General features: G+C 37.9%; 1 protein-coding gene and 1 long non-coding RNA gene across 6 annotated transcripts in view; one reads left to right on the top strand and one right to left on the bottom strand.

Annotated features, from left to right (window-relative positions):
• CNTN3 (contactin 3) overlaps positions 1-22,059 on the top strand; it is a 327,555-nt gene that overhangs the window by 184,582 nt on the left and 120,914 nt on the right. The window lies entirely within an intron of this gene.
• On the bottom strand, positions 2,852-15,268 carry LOC144289707 (uncharacterized). Its single transcript, XR_013357621.1, has 4 exons — positions 15,069-15,268; positions 13,498-13,606; positions 7,049-7,210; positions 2,852-5,249 (listed from the first exon to the last, which is right to left on the bottom strand). It is a non-coding gene; the product is annotated as an uncharacterized LOC144289707 (long non-coding RNA).

A 22,059-nucleotide genomic window follows, 5' to 3' on the forward strand; every position in this document is an offset into this window, starting at 1 on the left:
GGTGGGAAACATGTATTTTCTAAAAGCAAAGAGGGCTTAGTTATGAGGAAAAGCAGGAAGCAATGCATTAGAAAGAGTAAATGTCTAAAACTACAGGTGGTATAAAAGTATCAAAATCATTTTGTTTTTTTAAATATAAAAATAACTGCTGGAGAATCTTGTCTGTGGTGAGTTTTGGAAATGTTGGCCTAATTTAAGAACATGACTGAGTGATCTTTAAGTCCTTTTATGATTAGATATATTTGCCGATAACAAAGGAGGGACCTTTTAGCTGACTTAAGCTATTGAATGAAACATGTCCCAAAAGAATCTTCTAATATCATGCAATTGGAGAACTTTTGGTGACTCCCCATATTCCTCTTCTCATTTTTAGAGCACATAGGTTGAGGTGATTGCAGAAGTCAAGTAGGATTATAGATGAAGAAGGCAAGAAACTTTAGCACTGAAGAAGCTAAACCATGTATGGGACTGTAAAGAATTGAACAAAAGCTTACCTTCCTCAGTGCCAGATCACGCAGGAAAATGATCAGGGCTAGGCTGTCAGACTTAGATGCTGAAAACAGGATTCTCATTGACCCAAGTCTATCTAATGCTAAGATATTCACAATTTACATCTACTGCCCTAATACATTGGCTTGTGAACTCCTTGAAGACAGAGCCCAAGTCACTGTTGGCTCTGCACCCAAACGTCCAAGGGAAATGGACTTCAGCACACATGAAATAATTTAATACACGTTTAATAAGCAGCACAAGGCTGGTTGATAACAAGTAGTCACTGAATATTGGTTGAACAATTGAGCACATTCATGAAAGGAATAAAGAAATCCTTTTTTAGATTTGGTCAATTATAAAGGCTTTTTTTTTTTTTTTATAAAGGCTTTTTGAGAAATCACTAGAAACTTTGTTTCTAGAGGTATCAGCATCTAACAACCAATATACCCTGGGTGCCAACCAGGCAGGTGCAGGTGCGGACAGATGAGAGTGAACTCCAGCCATAGCAGCTGATATCAACCCTGCTTCCTGTCTCTTATTGACTTAGGGAGTTTTAATCTAATGAAGGGTATGAGGCAGATCACTACACAGCTAAAGCTGTGATGCCAGGGTTTCTCAGTACATGTGATCTGTGGCACTCATGGCCCACCCTGTGACCCTATGAGATGTGCACTTGCTTCTGTCTTCACCATTCTGCATTATCTTCATTCACTTCTTCCCCTTTCTTCACTTCTTCTTGGTCCCTTCTCACTGGCTGGAAGTGTTTAATTATGTTGATATTTTCTGATTACTGAATATACCACCCTATTTTATTCATCCACCATATTTTTTACCAGAATAATATCCTAACAGAGTAGGCACAGAATGGCAAAATCTTAATAGTAAAAATCATCATCACAGTCCTAGTCTCCTTTATTTATGGAGTCCTACTTAGGTGCTAAACAGTGTGCTGGCTTCTCATGGAAATCCTTTGTTAGGAAATTGTTTTGATTGAAAGCATGGAGAGGAACTGTTTGAGGGACGGTCAAAGAGTAGGGGATGCTTCAGTTCTGGAGATGCCAAGAGGCTCAGCTCTTACCTAGCCAAAACCTAAATGCCTTGAGCCCAAAGTTCTTGCTGAGCAATGACAGATGAGGCAGAAGGCTGGAAAGTAAACATCAGCACTGAGCCTCCTAGCAGTTTTTTAGTGCTACAGTTTGGAAATTCACAAAATGTGGCTCAGAGGGGAAATGGTATTCCTAAAATCTTAGAACTCTGAAGAAGTAGAATTAGACCCTCAGTGCCTGACTCTTGGCCAGGGCTCTTTCTGTTATGGCAAATCCTAAGCAGACCCCAGGTGGCATTCTCTAAGTAATCATGGTACAAAGGCACAGAGTCCTTAATGAAAGTGTCACGGTCTTAAGCCAAGGGCTTCTGACATTTCAAATTTAGATGCAGCAGAGTTAGTGGTTTTGTTTTAGTGTTCAAGGCCATTGTTTATGGAAACACAACAGATCAACAATGCCCAAAGTCCCCTTGAGCAGAAATCTCCCTGGAGTTCAACCAAATACCCAACTCAGGTATATGCTAGTCCAGTGCTTCTGAGAGTTTGATGGCAAATGAATCAACTGGGGACCTGCTAAAATGCAGATTCTGAATCACTGGGTCTGGGTTGGAGCCTGAGATGCTGTATTTTCAATAAGCTCTCTCCTGAAGCTGCTGCTGCAGGCCCATGGGCCACACTCTGAATAGCAATACCCTAGCCATTAGGTGGAGTCCCTAATGATTTCCCGTTACCTACTTCTGCTCTCACTCCTTCCTTTTTCCCTAGCCAGTTTCTTGGCCTAGACACTGGAATATATTTGTAACTTCAGAACCAAAATATTACCTCCCCACTGAGGACATCACTTTTTTTTTCTTCCATTCCTCCTAACTAGCCTTTCTCAATATGCTCTCCACTCAGATTTATTCCCATCTTTGATGGCCTTCCCGGTCTCCAACAGATTTATATATATTTAATGTCTCCTAAAACTCTTGTCTTTCTTTTTCTTTCCTAAGTCCTAGGGGAAAGAGAACTGCCCATTTAATGTTGCCCTTGAAATGAAGGTGCCAGAGTCCCAAGCATAGAAAGAATCATGGTTTTATCTCATGACTTTTAACCTCCCAGGTGTTATGTGAGAGGCAACATAACCTTGAATTTGACATTAGTTTCAATCTAAGAATTCACAGAGAACCCCACCAGAAATAGACTCTTCAGATTTTGGAATTATATGACTTGAAGTACCTTAACTGTTGATGGGAACTCTCAGTTGGGTGGATGTTTCTGTAAAACCCCTCTGAGAATGCATGTCTCAAATACTGCATGAGATAATGCTTTTACTATTTTAATCACAATAAGATGAAACATCAAGGCACAAAGACACATCAGTTACAGTATGCCATGCATTTTTTAATCATCCATTGGTGCAGTGTGCCCCCAAACAGCTTTATTTTTCTCACACTGATTTCTGCCTTCTTGGAGGGAGGACACTTCAGGATTCTAAAGTGTCCTGTACTAGAAAGACATCCCTTATTTGGTGATTTGGAGGGTATGGAGTTGGGACTCATACCAAAGGTGTTCTATTTGGGTTTTGGTTGTGTTTTTCCTGGAGCCATACTGTGATCTATAAGAGCCACTTCACAGCTCTTTATTGAAGATTGCAATAGCCTTTTTTACCCTTTTTTCCTTAATTTTCTGGCTTTTATTTCTTCTACTATAGGCCCATAGTAAAATTGTGTTAAAATCTCTTCTCTTGTAAATAAAGTGTTTACTTTCCTTTGTTCATTTGGGATAAAAATCAGAAATATTCTCCTAAAAATAGATTAGGGAATTATACATGTTAAGAGCCAAAATAAAGGTACTGAAGTATGGAAACTGCATTATATTATTTATACTGCCTTAATTCACTTATGTAGATAATGTATAAGAAAGCGGCAGCAACCCGGGGCTGCTTTGCTTAAGAGCAGCCACCATTTATTTGATGCCAATAAGAAGGAAAAAATTGTCTCATGGTAGGCGACAATTAGGAATTTCTCTTAGGAATCCCTACAACTCCTAAGCAACACAGGTCACTGACGTTTGAGAAGGGTCTTATCTTCCACTCATTCTGTGACTTTTTTTTTTTTTTTGTCACTTATGTCTGTTGGCTTCTCTGTAGAACAATCTGAAGCAAGAGGAATTAGCATCCTCTTAGAAATAGTAGGAAAACTAGGAATTGACAAGTCAGAAATAGGAGCCTGGACATGGATTATCAATAGCTTAATTATTAATCTAGTTACCAACAGTGTGAAAAGCTGGGAATTAGTGTAATTACTGTGCAGTTGTTGGCATCACTATAAAATCATTAGAAATTCAAATCCACCAGAAAAATTACCCTATTATACATAAGGTTACAAGACTAGTTCATGGGTACTTCATGATAAATATTAGACAGGAATTCATAGGGTGGTCACGTTATTGCATACACACATGTTAATAAAGAGTTGGTTTTTGTCCAAAGATGGCTGATGAAATTGATTCTGAGTAAAGAATTAGGTTGTAGGTTTTTGCCATGTTTGTTCTCTGATCCAGATTTCTGTGTCTGAGCTGTGTGCATGCTCTTCTTGAAATGACAGCCCTGGACACCCATCCACTTATAAAAACATAGCCTTTGGGATGTTCAGAGGACAATGTGAGATGCCAAACAGCAGGTAGTGAAGGCTGAAGTAGCTTTATGCTAAAAATTGCTTTGTAAATCCTGGTGTGACAGAGGTGAGAACTGTTAGCAACATAACCAGATGGCATGGGATTTACACCCTCTGTATCAACATCTTTGGTTGTTGAGTTTTTTTTATTCTTTCTTCAAGACTGAAAAATAAAAGTCATCTCAGGTAGCTTAGATGGGACAAGCCTGAAGAAAAGGTACCAAGAGGAATTTTCTGGAAAGATGTGTCCAATTGCTAGACCTTCATTAAGGTTTCAATACACTGTGAAGTACTTTTTGATGGGATTATCTCAAAACAATAATTTCCACAAATAATCTGTGAATTTAACACTATTTTTTCTTAAACACTCGTTTTCCTTGAACAACACTTTCCTACTGTCTATGCTTATAATTTCATCAAACTTAAAACAAGTGTCTTACAAAACTTTAAGGTAAAGAATACATAATACGTTGATGGGCTTTTTGGCTTCCATCACATTTGCAATCATTGATCACTGTGTGAAATGTTTCTCTGAGAACCCAATGGTTTCCCCTTACCTAGAGCTGAAAAAGTTGCATCTTAGCAGGCATTAATGCCATCACAACTTGTGCAATCAAGATACAGCAGATGACTGATGGGTTGCTGAGGAATAAGCATCTATCACCCTGATTTTATTGCTTCTAACTGGGGAGAAGGAAGTGGACAAGATTAGGTTAATATGTCATGGCAAGAAGTTAGAGAATCCGTTGGTAGACTAAATGAATAATATATCACAATTGCAAAACTTTTTTTTTTAATCTACTTCCATTCTGATGTGACTATTGACATTTACAGGAGTCCAAAATATTAACAAATCATAGTAGCATTCAGACAAATATGTTCTAAGTCAATTGACACACAAACCTCAGCTGCTATTGTATGGGTAAAGCAAAATATTTTGATCTCTAAAGGAAATATCTGTTGTAGTGAACAGTCTTAATTGCTGAACATCCATTTTGTGATTGGAAATGAAGATGAAAAATCCATAGTTACTCTGAAGTATTTGGATGTGGAATCTGTGAATTAGAAATATTCATTTGAGTCTGCCTATTTCCTTGCTTTTCTCCATCCATCCATCCATCCATCCATCCATCCATCCATCCATCCATTTTAATCATCCATTGATTTGATCATATATCCACCAAGTATATGCTGATGTATAGAAAATGTTTGATGTCTTATAATGCGATTTTACTACAATAAATACCACCTTTTACATGAATAATCTTAGTATTAAGTAGAAGAAAACAGAATATTGTTGATAATGTATTCAAATCAGTATTTGTTGAACCTCACCCCAAACCTCTCCCCAGTGAAAAACCCTGAAAGTGGGTAAGAAATAGAAAGATGAATAGGGAGCAGCCCAGGTGGCTCAGCAGTTTAGGGCCACCTTCAGCCCAGGGCCTGATCCTGGAGACCTGGGATTGAGTCCCATGTCAGGCTCCCTGCATGGAGCCTGCTTCTCCCTTTGCCTGTGTCTCTGCCTCTCTCTCTGTATCTTTCATGAATAAATAAATAAAATCTTAAAAAAAAAAAAAGAAAGATGAATAGGAATCCCCTTGTCCTCAGAGGCTTATGGTCCCACAAGAAGTAGAAAGGTGGTTTTGCTGGTGACTGGTTAGCCCTAAAAAACAGCAGTAGTTATCATTATTCAACCAGATATTGTGTTTATTGTTCATAACATCAAGGAAGGGTATATTGACAAGCTGGACCTCAGAGCAGTTAGATAATTTGTTGAAAGCCACACAATAGTAGATTTAGGCTTCAGACCTAAATCTCTTGATTTTTGAAGGAAGATTTCCCTATGTTCACAAAAATTATAGGCTCCAGTTTTTTAATTTATATATTATGTGCCTTCTAGTATGGTGTTCTTCAGAATTTCCTGATATATGAAAATTTATAATTAAAATGTCTATAGGTACCACCACCCTACTCTCTCTGTCTCTCTCTGTCTCTCTGTCTGTCTCTCAGACATACTTAGGAGGAATAGTAGGTACAAGCTGGGCATTTTGGAAGTAGGTTGCTTGAGTTCTAGTTCTAACTCTGACATAACTACAAACTTTGGGCATAATGCCTAACCTCTGAATCTGTTTCATATCTCTAAACAGGGAATAATCATAGAACTTATCCTTATAGGGTGGTTGTGAGGATTTAAGTACATGTGACTTGTTTGAAATGTGTAACTTATTTATTAGACAAAAAAAAATATGCTATAGCCCTAGTATTTTTACTATAAGGAAAAATATAAAAATTTAAAATATCTAAATAAAAGTAAATCTATAAAGAAAGTTTATTGTACTTTTTCCCTTTACTCCAGAGGATTTTCTTGCTTGGAATATTTGTACCCCACTCTGGAAAACACGGTTCTAGAAAATGTTTGGGTTTCCCATAGATTTGTGGTTGCGGATGGAAGACTTAACTTTTTTGTTTAACAATACAGTGATACTTAGAAATAGAGGAGTGGAGATGGCTTTGAGATGCTTATTCTGTACAAGCATCAGTGACTGCCTGTCCCCAGGGACTTACCACCCCCCATCCCATGGCCTCCATGGGCTGAACTTCCATGCAGCATGTTCCAGCTGGCCTTGGCTGATTGGTCCAGAGAAGGACACCTGAAACAAGCTGGGCCAATCAGATGCTCTGTTCTGGAAATTTGGTATTTGACCCGACTGGAAAGAATTCTGAATTTTGGAATTTGAGACAGACTATTATGTAGACCAGGCAGCCAAGAAAGGTGATGTACATGGAGCAGAGATGCAGCCCTGCCATGGATTAAGAGACCAGGGACAGAGAGTAAAGACTAAAGACTGCTTACCTGGGGATCCCTGGGTGGCTCAGCGGTTTGGCGCCTGCCTTTGGCCCAGGGCGTGATCCCGGAGTCCCTGGATCGGGTCCCACGTCGGGCTCCCAGCATGGAGCCTGCTTCTCCATCTGCCTATGTGTCTGCCTCTCTCTCTCTCTCTCTCTCTCTCTCTCTCTCTGTGTGTGTGTCTATCATAAATAAATAAATAAATCTTAAAAAAAAAAAGACTGCTTACCCACAGGCTCTCCTCCCTTCCCTCCTTGGCAGCTGCTTTTTTGCCCTTGGGTGCCATGCACCAGGCTTAGTATACAGGGAGATATGTATGTATGTATATGTATATATATACACACACATATGTGTGTGTATTGCATTCTCTTTATTATTTAAATTGACTGTAGTGGTCTTCTGTTTCTTATAATTAAAGGCTCATACCTCATTCAAAGGGCATTACTATTAAGGCTAAACTAGTCTGAGGATAGGGTGATGAAACTGATGCAAGGTTAATAAGAAATTGAATATAAAAAGTAAAGAAAGAAGCTACATGTTTCAACAAGTGTCCTTGGGCAGTTCCAGCATCCTTTTATGATTGACGTAAGCAGTGAACATATCACAAATGGCCCTGGAAGGAGGCAGGGTCATAGATGACAATTTGAAGAATCTGTATTCATTGCTACTTATATTTGCAATTTCTGAGTCAGTTTCCCCAACATCTCAGGGGTGCCACTGACCATTACACACACACACACACATTTTATAGAGTTACTTATTTGTTTTAGAGTGAAAGAGAGAGCACACAAGTGTGCAAGGAGGGGAAGGGGCAGAGGGAGAAGTAGAGAGAATCTCAAGCAGACTCCCCAGTGAGCATGGAGTCACATGGAGCTCTCAATCCCACAACCCTGAGATCATGACCTGAGCTGAAATCAAGAGTCAAACACTTAGCCAACTGAGCCACCAAGGTGCCCCATTCCGTATATAGTTATCACTGCCCCATGGCCTCATACTTTTCCCTTCCACTTCATTCTCAGATCCCCTTAATGGTCGTCTTCTTCTCAGTAGAATGAGAAAATCATTTCTCCCTGTTCTAAAGACTGCAGAGTTTTCCTTGCTCTGATTCTGTCCACCCACAGACAGAAGTCAGAAGGAGCCTTAAGCCCATTAGGAAAAATTACATGCATAAACTGGAAGTTTAGGTCCACTGTCACAGTGGTAGTGCCTCAACAAGATCTTATTTAAAAATTGCAGCGCTCTGACTGATGCTTTCTGCTTTAAGTAAAAATAACATTGTTAATTTAGTGCTCATCAAGGATGTATAAAGGCTTTGTTTTCCTGACATTCTAAGCAGAAATTGAGGATGATCATTAGTTGGTGATTTTTGTCATTAAAAACAAACAAAGAAAACAAACCACATCAGCACTAGGGAAAACCTAAGAAATAATCTGTACACTGGTAAGAGGGAAAGCTAAACATTGGTTGCTTTGCCATGAAAATGCATTTAGATGGACTTAGTGTTTTAATTAAGATTCCGAGGGCTGTGGTAACAAACCTGAAAATATATTAGCTCAAATCAAACTGGGTTTCTCATTCAGATAAGGTCCAATTCAAGCTCTCTGACTCCATCCATTTGTGCCCCTTAATCTAAAATCCATGGTCATTGCCTCTGTCTCCCTTAAGCTGGCAGAAAGAAAAGGGTGAAAGAAGCCACATGGGTGGTTTTTATAGAATAGATCTAGATGTCATACATTACCTGTGCGCACAGTCTTTGTTTTGTATTTTTTTTTTTAAGATTTTATTTCTTTAGAGAGGGGAAAGAGAGAGAGAGAGAGAGAAAGCAAGCACAAGTTAGGGGAGGGGCCAAGGGAGTGGGAGAGAGAATCTGAAGGAGATAACGTGCTAAATGCAGAGCCTGACATGGGGTATGATCCTATGACTTGAGTTCAAATCAAGAGTTGGATGCTCAACCCACTGAGCCACCCAGGTGCCCCAAGTTGTGAACATTCCATTGCCTCATCTCCAACCATATGGTCACACTGAGAGCAAAGGAGGGAGATGAGAATATGTGGCCCAGTCTGTGCCAAGGAAGAAATGAGAACAAGTTGAAAGTATGGCTAGCTTGTCTCTGCCATATTTAGATCTGTGTTTTGAATATAAGCGCATGAGAACTGAGGCATAAAATACAGTCACATGACTTAGGGTTTGTTTGTGAACTCTGGTGGCTATGTGAGAAGTTTTATTTGGAGAGTTTGTTTAAAATGTTCATTCCATGATCCCACTCTGAGATTCTGACTCAGTAGTGTGAGGTCTTTTTGGGAATCTGTACTCTTATAAATGACTCAAGGGATTTTTGATTCAGATGGTCTTTGAGCAACGCTTTGAAACATACTATCATCAAGTCATACAAATTTAAATGTTTTAAGGAAATATATCGGAATGGAAGAATGTCATTTATGATGAAGAAATTGTGAGCATTCAATATTTCAGTGGCTGAATTTTATTAATAAGGACAATTTAGACTCTGAAAGGGAAATGGAATTCTTGGCTTATATAAAACATTGATGTTCACTTATTTATAAGCTAGGCAGTTTCTATATCAGCTGAATGTTTTCTTCATTAACATTAGCTGCCTTAGAGAGCATGGTTGTTGGTATGCTGTATATAACTGACTATTCCCTGGCTTTCACCCACTTTCCCAAATGTTGAACTGTTGGTAGGCACCCACAATCAACTGTGTATGTTGATGGTCACATGAAATGAGCTACTGGTAATCGGTAAAGATTGCTTAACCTTGGGGTCTTCATGGCACTGTTTGGCATCTCACTCCTGAGTAGTTTGGATCTGTTCGTTGTTATTATATACGTGTGTGTGTGTTTCATCTCAAGGGGGTGTATCTGTCTAGTGTAAAACCCAGAACTTGTAGGGAGGGAATTTCAAAGTTGATCACTTTCTCTCTTTGGCCTCACTCTTATTTAAAAACTGGATTTCCCCCATTAAATATAGCAAGTTGGACTTTAAAATGATACCAGGATTTAACTCCAAGAAATTGTGAAATGAGTCATGTGCAAAGTTTTCAGTAAGATTCAGTTCTTAAATTCACAGAAATGCCACAGTATTCACCTTTCCATATTCTGCAGGAGCCAGCCAAGTGATGCAAATGAATGAGCAGGGTTGGGTTTTAAGTCTTGAACTTTTTTCTACTTACAAGTTAAATCTTTTAACATCATTTACTTTATTTGTATTTTTAACCATAGAAAATACAGAGTTTTTTTTTTTAGTTCGTTTAGGTTTTTGTCACATATATTTTCCATTTGCTGATTATAGTTGTCACCATGAATGAATAAATAAAATAAAATATTTAAAAAAAAACAAAAGAGAAAGAAACTATCCTATCACAGAAACAAGCAACAAATAATTTAAATAAGATAATTGTATGCCCTCTAGTTTTTTTTTAGCTATTTGGTTTTTGTAGTTGTACTTTCAGTTTTCCCACATTTGATTAGACCTAGATATGATAGTTTATGTTGTCCTCACTCTACCAACAGGAAAACATAGGAATAATATATCTTTAAAAGAAAGGATTTTATGTATTTATTCATGAGAGACACACAGAGAGAGAGAGACAGAGACACAGGCAGAGGGAGTAGCAGGCTCCATGCAGGGAGCCCGACGTGGGACTCGATCCCAGGTCTCCAGGATCACACCTTGGGCCAAAGGCGGCACTAAACCACTGAGACACCGGGCTGCCCAGGAATAATATATCTTGATGAAAAAAGTGGCACCCAAAACGTTCAGACCATGCAAAGGTTTCAAATACTGCTCAACTCCAGCTGGTTATTGCCATGGAGAAAAGTACATCTTTGGATTTTTCACAAAAAGCTAGAAACTCTATATTGGCAAAATTTCCTCAAGTGTTTTAAGATTGTGGGTTAAACCATACATGGTTCAAGGCTGCCTTCAGCCTATAGGCCATATTTGGAGGTCTCTTCCTTAGGGACATAGGATTAATGCTAAAAAATAAGCCCCATTGACTCAACAATATGAGAGTCTACAAGTCTGAGAGAGGGTTAAGGTTATGGTTTATAGCCTTTAAAAATTCACTTTTATGAGATTCAGGAGTACATAAAATAATTCCAAACAAGGCTAATTAAAACAGCTAATTATGGGTTCCTGGAGACCTGCGGTATTTGTAAGTCACATCTCATTCCTTCTGGAAATAGTTATCTAAATTCATTTTACATACTTCTTCTGAAGTAATTAAGCGTTCTCCCCTTCTATTTTACATCATTACTTTTCTTAGCAAATGTTTTATGCTCCCAAAGTGGGGCTAAACTAGTCAACGAAGTACCATAGAGTGGTAGGGATCTAATGTGTGATTTTATTACGCATAAGTACAAACTGTGTAATGCTTGAGACTGAAATTGATTTTAATCTGGCAAAAGGTGATTTTGGAAGATCAATGTCAGATGTCAGCAAAGGCCAGTTCCCCTGAAGAAGCATGATGTTCCCAAGAGTAAATATAGTAACTCAGCAAAAACATAATTACTTATTCTCTTATTGCTATAAGTAAATTGTTGTTCCTGAAGTAAATTTTTGCATAAATCTAGGAATTTATGTAAAAATGAGAATTTTTTCTCATTTTTCTAACATAATGCTGCCTGTGATATTATTGTATTGGTAAGTTTTATGCATTTTGCAACTCATTCCTGTTACTTCTTTTAATTTCCCGTCTGATTTCTATACAACATGTCACATATTACCCGTACTGCCTGGTAATGATCAACTTCCACAGATAAGGAATTTTATTATGCACTGCGCCCTGACATAACCATCTGATTAATGAATTGATACATTAAATATGATTGTTAAAGGTAAATTCTGTGTTCCCTCCATAGACTATTTCCTTTTGTGGTCTTGTATTTTATCAATATATGTTATACTCAGAGACTATTTGTGTGACATTTTTCACACTGTGTTTTTATGGAACAGTAATAACTATCATGTACAAATGTGAGGCAGTTTGAAAAAACTGGTATTTTTAAAATACTAATTTCAAAATATTAATTTAAACTCCCAAATTTAAAAATATTGAGGAAAGCAAAAGAAAACATTGTTCTTTTTTTCTCAGAGCTTTTAAGAGTATAGCGTTAAGTCTCCCTATCCAAGAGGACTCTAGCATGCAGCTTTTCTTGAATTTACCTGACAAGAGAACCCTTTGTTTACGAAGCATCTTGCAGGACCAGATGTTCTGAGGAGCACACTTCAGGAGATGCTCACCTAGCTTGAAGAATGTGCACACCAGTAATTTTCAAAATGTCTTCTGCCAAGTGCTCTGAGGGTTTGTGAAAGTACTGGAGGGGACAGCTCAGGGCATCTGGGTGGCTCAGTGGTTGAGAGTCTGCCTTTGGCTCAGGTCATGATCCTGGGGTCCTGGGATCAAGTCTCGCATCAGGCTCCCTGCATGGAGCCTGCTTCTCCCTCTGCCTATGTCTCTGCCTCTCTCTGTGTGTGTCTCATGAATAAATAAATAAAATCTTTTAAAAAGGGGGGACAGCTCAATGTACAGACCTCTAACTTCCTCTTCATAAAGAGCAGAGCATTTCTGTTTCTACTTATTTTAAATATATAGTTCCATATGAATATTCTTTAAAGGCAGGATTCTGAGTTGACAAACTATTTAAAAAAAGGAAGGAAAAGTGTAAGAGAGGGAGACAGAAGGAGATAAGAAAGAGGGAGAGAAGGATAGAGAGAGAATATATCTTTTATCAGTGAACAAGTGGAGTCAGTTGCCTGAATTCATTCCTTTTTATTTTGACTGTAGAATACTTGATATGTTAGAGGGTGGTTTGTTCATTATATCATTATGAAAATTGGGGGAGAAAATTAAAGGATGCTTTGAGTAGTTAATGTACTTCTGGCATTCTGTAAATTCAATTAATTATGTGTGGCTCACATTACATCTGTGATAGTAATAACAACAGGCCGGTGTTTTCTGGTGGGGAAACTAGTCCATCAATCATCCATAATCATTGATCTTCAAATAAAGGGACCTGTTCTGACTGGCTTACAGTAGCCAAAGTGTGTTTTCATCGTTACTGCCAAATCATATTGTATTCTAGAAATCTCTTAAGAAGGCCCATTCTGTTTCCACTTGAGATATGAAATGACATCTGAAGTGGTGATATATGTAGACTTAGAGCAATCTTTTTCAATCATTATAACCTTTAAGCACCACTAGCATCCCTTAGGATTCTTTGACCTTTTCTCTCTGTATTATGCTTTTTGACAGCTCAGAGAGAGAGCAGTATACCTGACATCTGGTATAAACATGAAATGTTAATTCTTGACACATACTTAATATTGCCAACCACTTACAGATGCTCATATGATATATTTTGTTTTTCCCATGGTTATAAACTGAAGTCTATATGAGTTTTCTTAATACAGTGGTAGAAAGCAGTAAAAGCTACTTACATTCTAGCTTTCCATAGCTGTGGTTCTGTCTTGGATTCATCACGATAGATCAGGCCAAAGACAGGTTCACCAGTCCTTAGCCATACAGTGACAGGATGTTGTTCTCTCCACAGTACCAGAGAATAAGGAGAGTTAAAAGATAATTAGAATAACACATGGACACATAAGGAGAACTGTAACACCCAGAGGGTGTTATTATTAAAGATGTTATTATTCTTTCTATTAGTGAAGTAGATCAGAAGCAATATTTTCCAAAATTCTATCTCCTATACGGCAGTGGATATATCAATGCATCTATAACCTCTTTCTAAATGTTAGTGAAGTGTATTGGAGGTATATATTCCAACCTACAAGGCATCAATAAGGATCCTCAATTAAATTGAAATAAATGCTAGTTTGCTAAACTAAGTCATTATGGTCATAATATCATAATGCAACGAAGAAATTCTTCAGAAAGTAAAAGGACTAGATGAAATCCAAAACTCAGTGGATATCCAAATATCTCCAAGTTGCACGAACTTCAAAACAAGCCAAGAATTGACTTCCTAGTCAAAGGAAGCAAGCATTAAACAGACAGCCTGGGGATTTCAGTTGGAGGTACTATGTAGAGAAAATTTAGAACCAAAGTGTAATAATGTTCTCCCCAAAGAATAGTACCTATGTATATTTTTTTGTTATATTTGTGAACTCCACTGCCTTAGGCATAGGATTAGGGATAGATGCCTTGAGTCAATGTTAACAGGAATTGACACAACTAGCAATTTGATTGCTAGTACTGTGATAAGACATCCTGGTAGGGGATATAACATAGCATCCTTATGTATCTGCAAAGTTCTTGAGCGATTTGTGGCATGGAGAACTACTTCTTCTAAGCTCTGTGTGGCGTGTTGCTGAAAGGACTTGAAAGCTTTAAACTCAGAATTGAAAAACATATTGTAGAGTTGATAATTGTATAAACAGCTATGCTCTTAGTCCTACTACAATCTTAATAAAACTTAGGGAAACAGCCTTCAAATGGTCTCTCTGTAACCATGAAGGGGCTTCATTAAAAAAGAAAAGGAGAGATGAATTTTATGAAAATTGTTTTGGAATCATGATGCAAGAGTCTCCATGCAGGGCAAGTGCACTGAAGAAGGGAAAGGAATCCTTTAGCAAAGCTACATACAAGATTCCATATGGAAAATGGAGGATGGGGAGCCTGGGTGGCTTAGTCAGTTAAGCATCTGACTCTTAATTTTGACTCAGGTCATGATCTCAGGGTGATGAGATTGAGCCCACATTGGGTTCCAAGCTCAGCAGGCAGTCTGCTTAAGATTCTCTCTCTCCCTCTCCCTTTGCCCCTCCTGCTCGTTCTCTCTCTCTCTCTCTCTCTCAAAATAAATAAATGAATCTTTTTAAAAAAATGGAATGTCCTATTCTGCAGACAATTCCAAGCAGATTTACAAAGGCGCAGCATGCTGTCTACCAGGATTTGCAGGGTAGGTACATATATTTAAGAGTGGCTCCAGAAATCTGGCCCAGTTTGGAAATCATCAAGAGAGATTCAAATTGCAAGCAAGTTTCCTACCTCAGTCGAGTCCCCTCCAAGGACAGGAACAACTTCCAAATCCAAGTGCAGTTGAAAGAATTAAAACCTGCATTGCCTCCTGAGCATACCCTTTCCGTGCTTTTCTTATTTCTGTGATACCTTTTAAAAACCAACCACGGTTACTCTACTAGGGAGATAATCCAGGGATAAGATTTGCTCAGTGCAAACCTTTTATTAAAGGCCTACAACATTGTGTTCTGGAGCATTTTGTTTTCCTTTTCTTAAACACTAGTTAGATCAGATTTTCAAAAGCACATCAGAAATATTCCTAGTCTTAAAACCAGGGATTTATAGAACACAAAGTTGCAAGACCAGTGGGAAATTAATTTCCTTTGAAGCACGTTATCTTGAAGTTTCCTGCCTCCCACAGTGGAGCAGAATTTGTTCAAGCATCATTGTTGTTCCTACTCCAAGGTATAAGCCAACTGCAGGAAGCCAGTGATTGCTTGGGCCATTCTGGCTAAACTGGAAAATATCAGGTCAAAGAAAGGTTAACTAGAGACTCACCATGTTGCTCACAACTACCACCACTGGAGAACCTATTAGGTATGTATTCAGCCCCTGCACATATTTCCTATTCTAATAGGAGTACCAGTCTAATTGCTTTAAACATCAGCAAGATTTACTTTGTCAGACTGAGATATCTCTGGATGGATGCGGTATGGTGTTATATTTTACCATCAAGTGTTTATTTACCAGTATAATCCAGACTTGCTATTTAAGAAGCTTCTGTGGGTGCAGAAAATTCTAGGTCCTCTACTTAGAACATTTGGCATGCCTATATTTTACTCACAGCTTCGTGTTTTCTCAGTCAGGATTCTTCTACAACCCACAGAGTAGGTTTAGTTCATCATTTCTCTTAAGTTTCACTTTGCTTTATCTTGAGCAGTACATGGAAAAATATAACAAATTCCAGTGTAATGCTACAACTCAAAGCAGAGTTCAGTGTTCACTTGCAAGGGAGACATGAAGGACCTTTTCAGTTTGGCCACATCACTCTGGAAGTCTTTCGGTCTGAGAATGTGCTGTTTATTTAGCACAAGAACTTTTATTTTTCTTTTATGTCTTTGGATAGTTTTCGAGATACACCATAACAAACAAAGTGGAGTTGTCATTTTAGTCCTGAAAAAAATTAGTAAGTACATGTTCTCTACTAAAATTCTCCTATATATCTTTTCTTTATTGCTCTCTTCCTCTGGCAGAAAAAAAAAATTACTATCAATGAGAAATAATGTAGCCACTTTATTTCCTTTGCGTAAACACACAGGTACCCACATGGTTTCTTTTCCTTTTGGCCAAATTATAGATTTGCTAAGAAAGAAAACTGGATGAAGGAAAATAACACACATGGAGAAAGAAGGTGTTTATTGGCATACAGTCTCCACTGCATATAGTTAAACTAAGGAACATATAAAAAGTAAGATTCCAAAATGAACTCAAGCCTTTCCTTGAAGGTACTTTTAGAAAAATAATTCATGGTTTTTTTCAGATGATAAAAGCAACGATGCTTATTATAGAACATTTAGAAAATTTAGTAGGTTTAAATCACAAAGGTAAAATTACTCACATTACCACAGTGCCAAAATAGCCATCATTTTGGTCTATTTACTCAGTCTTATTTTTTTCTTACACATATTTTTCCATAATTGTGGACTACTATACAGACAAATTTGTATTTTTTTCTATTAATGTTTTAGCTTAAGCATTTCCCTATGTTAGTTTAAACACATTAGAAATAGTCTTTTTTGTGAAAAGGAACAACTGTAACTATAAAAATAATGCCTTTAAATCATTCTTTATATTTTAAGATGATTAGCGTTTTGTTTCTCATATTTGGCAGATTTTTCTTCTAATTTGTCACCTCTTGTTACTATGTTTATTGGACTTCATATTTGCCTGCTTATTTTGTCTTATTACTATGTTAAAGCTTTTTATAGTTAAATCTCTTTGATTTACATATGATTTTCAGCCTTGGGCATCATTCTTGATAAAGTCCCTATATTGCATATATGTTCACTTATTTTTCTTTTAGTATCTTTATATATTTTTTAATGTTCATTTCAATCCATCCAGAATTTGTTTGGTATAATGTATGAGATTGGGATTTGGCATCATTTTTGTTAAATGGATACCCAGTTATCCCAATGCTCTTCAGTGGATAATCCACTGTTTTCCCCACTTCTTTGAAATGCCATCCAGTCACTTAAAAATGTCATCTAGGTAGCTTCATGGATACATACATACATACATACATACATACATCTATATATACGTGGATCAATTTTTGAATTCTTTACTCTATCATTGTTCACTCCCTATAGCATCAATACAATATTTTAAATGCTACCTACACTTGCTACATTTCATAATGTTTTAATAATTTGTAGGGCAAGTTCCCCTGTTAATACAACTTGTTTTGTCAAAAAAAAGAAAAAAATATTCTTTCAAATATATTCATTCTTCTAAATACACATCAGAATCATCACATTAAATAGCTAAAATTTTAATTGGAATTACCTGATAATTCCAATTAATTTGCATGTTATTTTGAGAAAATTGATATCTATACTATTAAGATTTTGCATTCATGAATATGATGTATATGCCTTCAGCATTAAATCACAGTTTTTTTTCAATAAATCAGTTCTTTCTGTATAAACTACATATATTTTTAAAAATTACGTATCTAGGCATTTACGTATTATTTTTCTAAAGATTTTCTAGTATATAAGAAGATGACCTAGTTTTTCATTTTTTTTAATATGGCCAGATTTTCTGAACACTATATTAGGATTCTTGAGTGATGCTTATGTGTTCCTGGAAAATACTATGACAAGAGCCATTTTTTTAAAAGACTTCATTTATTCATGAGAGACACAGAGAGAGAGGCAGAGACACAGACAGAGGGAGAAGCAGGCTCCATGCAGGGAGCCCGACGTGGAACTCGATCTCGGGACTCCAGGATCAGGCCCTGAGCTGAAGGCAGGTGCTAAACCGCTGAGCCACCCAGGCGTCCCAGAGCCATTTTTTAAATACATCTGAAGAGAGTCCCATTGATTGTGTATCACTAAAGATACTTCTTTCTGCTATTCTGCTAGATATTCTTTATCACATTAAGGAGCTGGCCCTTCATTTCTCATTTGGACTGTTACTATTATAATGCTATGATGAGTATCTTTAGGTGTAAAGTTCACTCTGCAGTTTGGGTTATTGTAAAAGATTTTTTGTGTTTGAATTCTTCAAAAGTGCAAGTAGTGAGGACTGTTAATTCAATTTCTATAATAGTAATATTGTCTAGTCCATTTTTTTTCACTTGGCTTCTTACTCTAAAAATGTCTCTATAGAAAAACAAACAGCTCTAGAGCAAACTACATTGTTTTATAACCATGTCAGTATTTTGCAGTAGTGTACTAGCCATAAACATACTATAGAAAATTCTACCTTAATTTCTTTATTTTACAGATGAGGAAACTGAGACCACTGTAGGTCAACTGATTGAACCAACACTACATAGTATATGGCCACGCCATCTGAAAACTCAGGTTTCCTGATAATTAATCCTTTTCATGATAGCAGGCTGTGTCCTGGGTTATTTTAAGACCATATTGAGTTTTGTAAGAAAATCTTTTGTAAAGCTTTTCTCAAGAGGAAACAGACTTAAGTTTCAGTTGGGAGGAAAAGGTAGAGTTGTAATTTAAGAGAGACAGACATGGAAATGACTTAATCATGTTCATGTTCTTCCAGTTTAATTAAACCAGAGTAATAAACACTGACTAAGAAGACTAGTCAACTTCTTTTATGTGTCCAATGTGTACAACATCCCTAGCATGTTGGGAAGTCTTGTAAACAAATCACTCCTGTTTGTTAATTTCAGCAAGCATTTGTTGAAATAATGAATATTTGTCTATTTACTTTCACCCAAACTGAATTAAGAAAGAAAATTCCGGGCACCCCGGGTGGCTCAGTGGTTTAGCTCCGCCTTCAGCCCAGGGCCTGATCCTGGAGACCTGGGATCGAGTCCCACATTGGGCTCCCTGCATGGAGCCTGTTTCTCCCTCTGCCTGTGTCTCTGTCTCTCTCTGTGTCTCTCATGAATGAATAAATAAAATCTTAAAGAAAAGAAAGAAAATCCCTGATCCCTTGCATCTTTCCTAAAATGGAATGGACTCATTATAGGTAAATTTAGCCTAGCAATTTAGATAATGGTTTATTTTGTATATATTTATTTTGTGACTGCTGTTTTCAAAGTGCACTAGGTAAGAGCATCTGTCAGAAAGTTTGTGATTTGTAAGAAGGGAAATACAGAAAATGGTAAATCCCGTAAAAGCCAAATGGATAAAGTGTTATGAGGTTGGAAGAGGGAAGACATCAAGGAAGAGGTGGCTTGTAAAAGATTGTTTTTCATGATAAAGATACGTTTCCTGGTTAAGTGAGCCTCCAGGAAGCAAAGCACGGAATATCAATAATCCTAAAGACAAGAGAGAAGAGAAAAATGAACTAGAAGTGAATCAACTTCCTTCATTAAAGGGTTTAATGACAAACAAGAAGAATAAGGAGGTCAGAATATTGGACAAGCTTTTGTTTCCTGTAACATTTTTATGCATATATATTCTTGAAAAGGAAAAAAACACTGAAAATTTAAAATATTAAGCACAAACTGCTGTGCAGTATGGGGTATTATAGAGGATGTCAAACACCAGGTCAGGCCGTAAATGGATTAGACCTTCAGCCTCTTTCTGATGGTGTCATCTTTATGTCGAAGAACTAGAATTTCTGACCTGATCAGTTTCTATTATAAAGTGGGTGGAGTCCCACATTCTGGTTTCAGTTCTGACTCACCCACCCAGCACCTTGTGACCTTGCTCAAGGGACAATAATTGTCCTCCTAACTTCACAAGTTCTTCAGATGAGTCCATGAGAGAATGCATGTGAAGTATGCCCTGTGCTTCTCTTTCGCTTATACTTCATACTGTTTCAGCAATTCTGCTCAACAAGATTGTGCACATGCTTGCCATTCACCAAGTCTGATTGCACCTGGCACTCTCTGTCATTGGAGGAGTGTCCTGCCACCCTATTCCTGCTCCAGCCTCTCTCATTGTGTACACAATAGCCAGTTACCACTTTAAAATGTAAATTCAATTCTTTTACTCCCTTGCTTAAAGCACTTCAGCAGCTGCTTATCACAGATAAAGTCAAGTCCAAATTCTTTATCCTTCTCATAAGGCGCAAGACACCTGGTCTCAGCCTACCTGAGGACATCTTTTCATCCTCCTCTCCACCTCTCATTCTCCCCAGACTTACTGGCCTCATGCTCCTCCCAGAACTGCTAAGGGCCAGAATTAGGGTGCTGGTGCTAGCTTTCCCTCTACCACCAAAGCTCACCCCACCCCTAGTCCTTCCCTGGCTGACTTTTTATTGCCATCGATGGGGCTCTGCTGAGCTGGCCTCTTTCCTGAGCATCTAAAGCAGCCTCCTTTTCCTGTCACTGCACTGTCACCTGGGGTCACTTCCTTCGTGGGTTTTCCCATTCTCTCCTCATTTTATGGCTTATCCACCTTGTTTATTTTAAAAATTGTTGCCCTCTTGTCAATTAAAGTGTCCACCTCCAGGTGAATTAAGACTTTGCTTAATCTTTTAGCTCTGTACCCTTAGAGCCAAGGATAATGCTTAGTATATAGCGTACATTCAGTAAACAGGTGCCAGGTACCTGCTGGCACACTTACAATGCTATTTACTACCTACTTACCTAAGGTATTGTGGTATAGGAAGTTTCTGTGTTTGCGATATAGGAGAAAAAGTTTGTGGTATAGAAGGAGAAAAAAGGCATAGCTCTAAGTATGGCAAGGTAGAAAGTGGTGAGTTGCAAAGTTGTAAAGTTTTATGAACTTAGGTAAGGCTTCATTTGGTGGGCTGTTATTAAAAAGTAAAAATAACCTAGCCTTAAAGACCTTTGTTAGATTATCAGAAACCTCATGTATTCATGACATAATTTCATACCCATGCCTTAAAGCAGTGCTTCTGTATTTTTTTTTAACTTGGAAGAGGAGAGAAAAAACACAAACCTTAGGGGTTCTGAGACATAGCCGTGGGAGAGCAACCATAAATCCAAGAATCCTTTGAAGTCTCATATCTCACTTTGAAGAATCATGTAGTTTTTGCCTTCTACCCTATAATATATCCAAGGGGTAAAATTGATGCCCCCAGAAGATGTACCTGTGAACCCTGGGGCCTCATATATCCCCAGCATTCAGGCTTCTGCTCCTGGGCAACATAGCCTCCAGCCTAAGAAACATAAAAGACCTTGTATCTTTTGCAAAGTTTATTCTTAGAGGAAGATGAGCTCCATTCATAAGTGCTTCCCAGCCAAGCCTATACTTAAAACTAGATCTAAAATGCTGGCTGATATAAAAGCCTGTGTATTAGAGAGTGGTTGGAAGAATGAGCTATTCTGGAAAAAATGACTCACCAAGTAGCAGAAAGTGAGGAAAATGAGGGGAACAGGGAGCAGACACCACAGCATTTTCAGCTCTGCAGGTCTGAGGCTTCTGTGAGCTTCTCTTGGCCTCTCTTTATTGCACTACATGACATTATGTACCTGATGCTTATGATGTCAGATTATGTTCCTCAGGCTCAATTTGCTAAAAGAAAGGGGTATCATATGTTTTAGAATGGTTCTAGGGTGCATGGGTGGCTCAGTCAGTTGAGCATCGACTCTTGATTTTGGCTCAGGTCATGATCTCAGGGTCCTGAGATGAAGCCCTGCATCAGTCCTGGCACTGGGCCAGAGACTGTTTGAGATTCTCTCCCTCTTCCCATCACCCTCTCTCTCTCTCTCACACACACACACACACACTCTCTCTCTCTCTCTCTCTCTCTCTCTTTCTCTCAAATAAATGAATTAATCTTTAAAACAAAAATAGAGAGGCACCTGAGTGGCTCAGTTGGTAAAGTGTCTGCCTTTGGCTTATGT

Source organism: Canis aureus, chromosome 19 (genome assembly GCF_053574225.1).
Source record: "Canis aureus isolate CA01 chromosome 19, VMU_Caureus_v.1.0, whole genome shotgun sequence".
Classification (NCBI taxonomy): domain Eukaryota; kingdom Metazoa; phylum Chordata; class Mammalia; order Carnivora; family Canidae; genus Canis; species Canis aureus.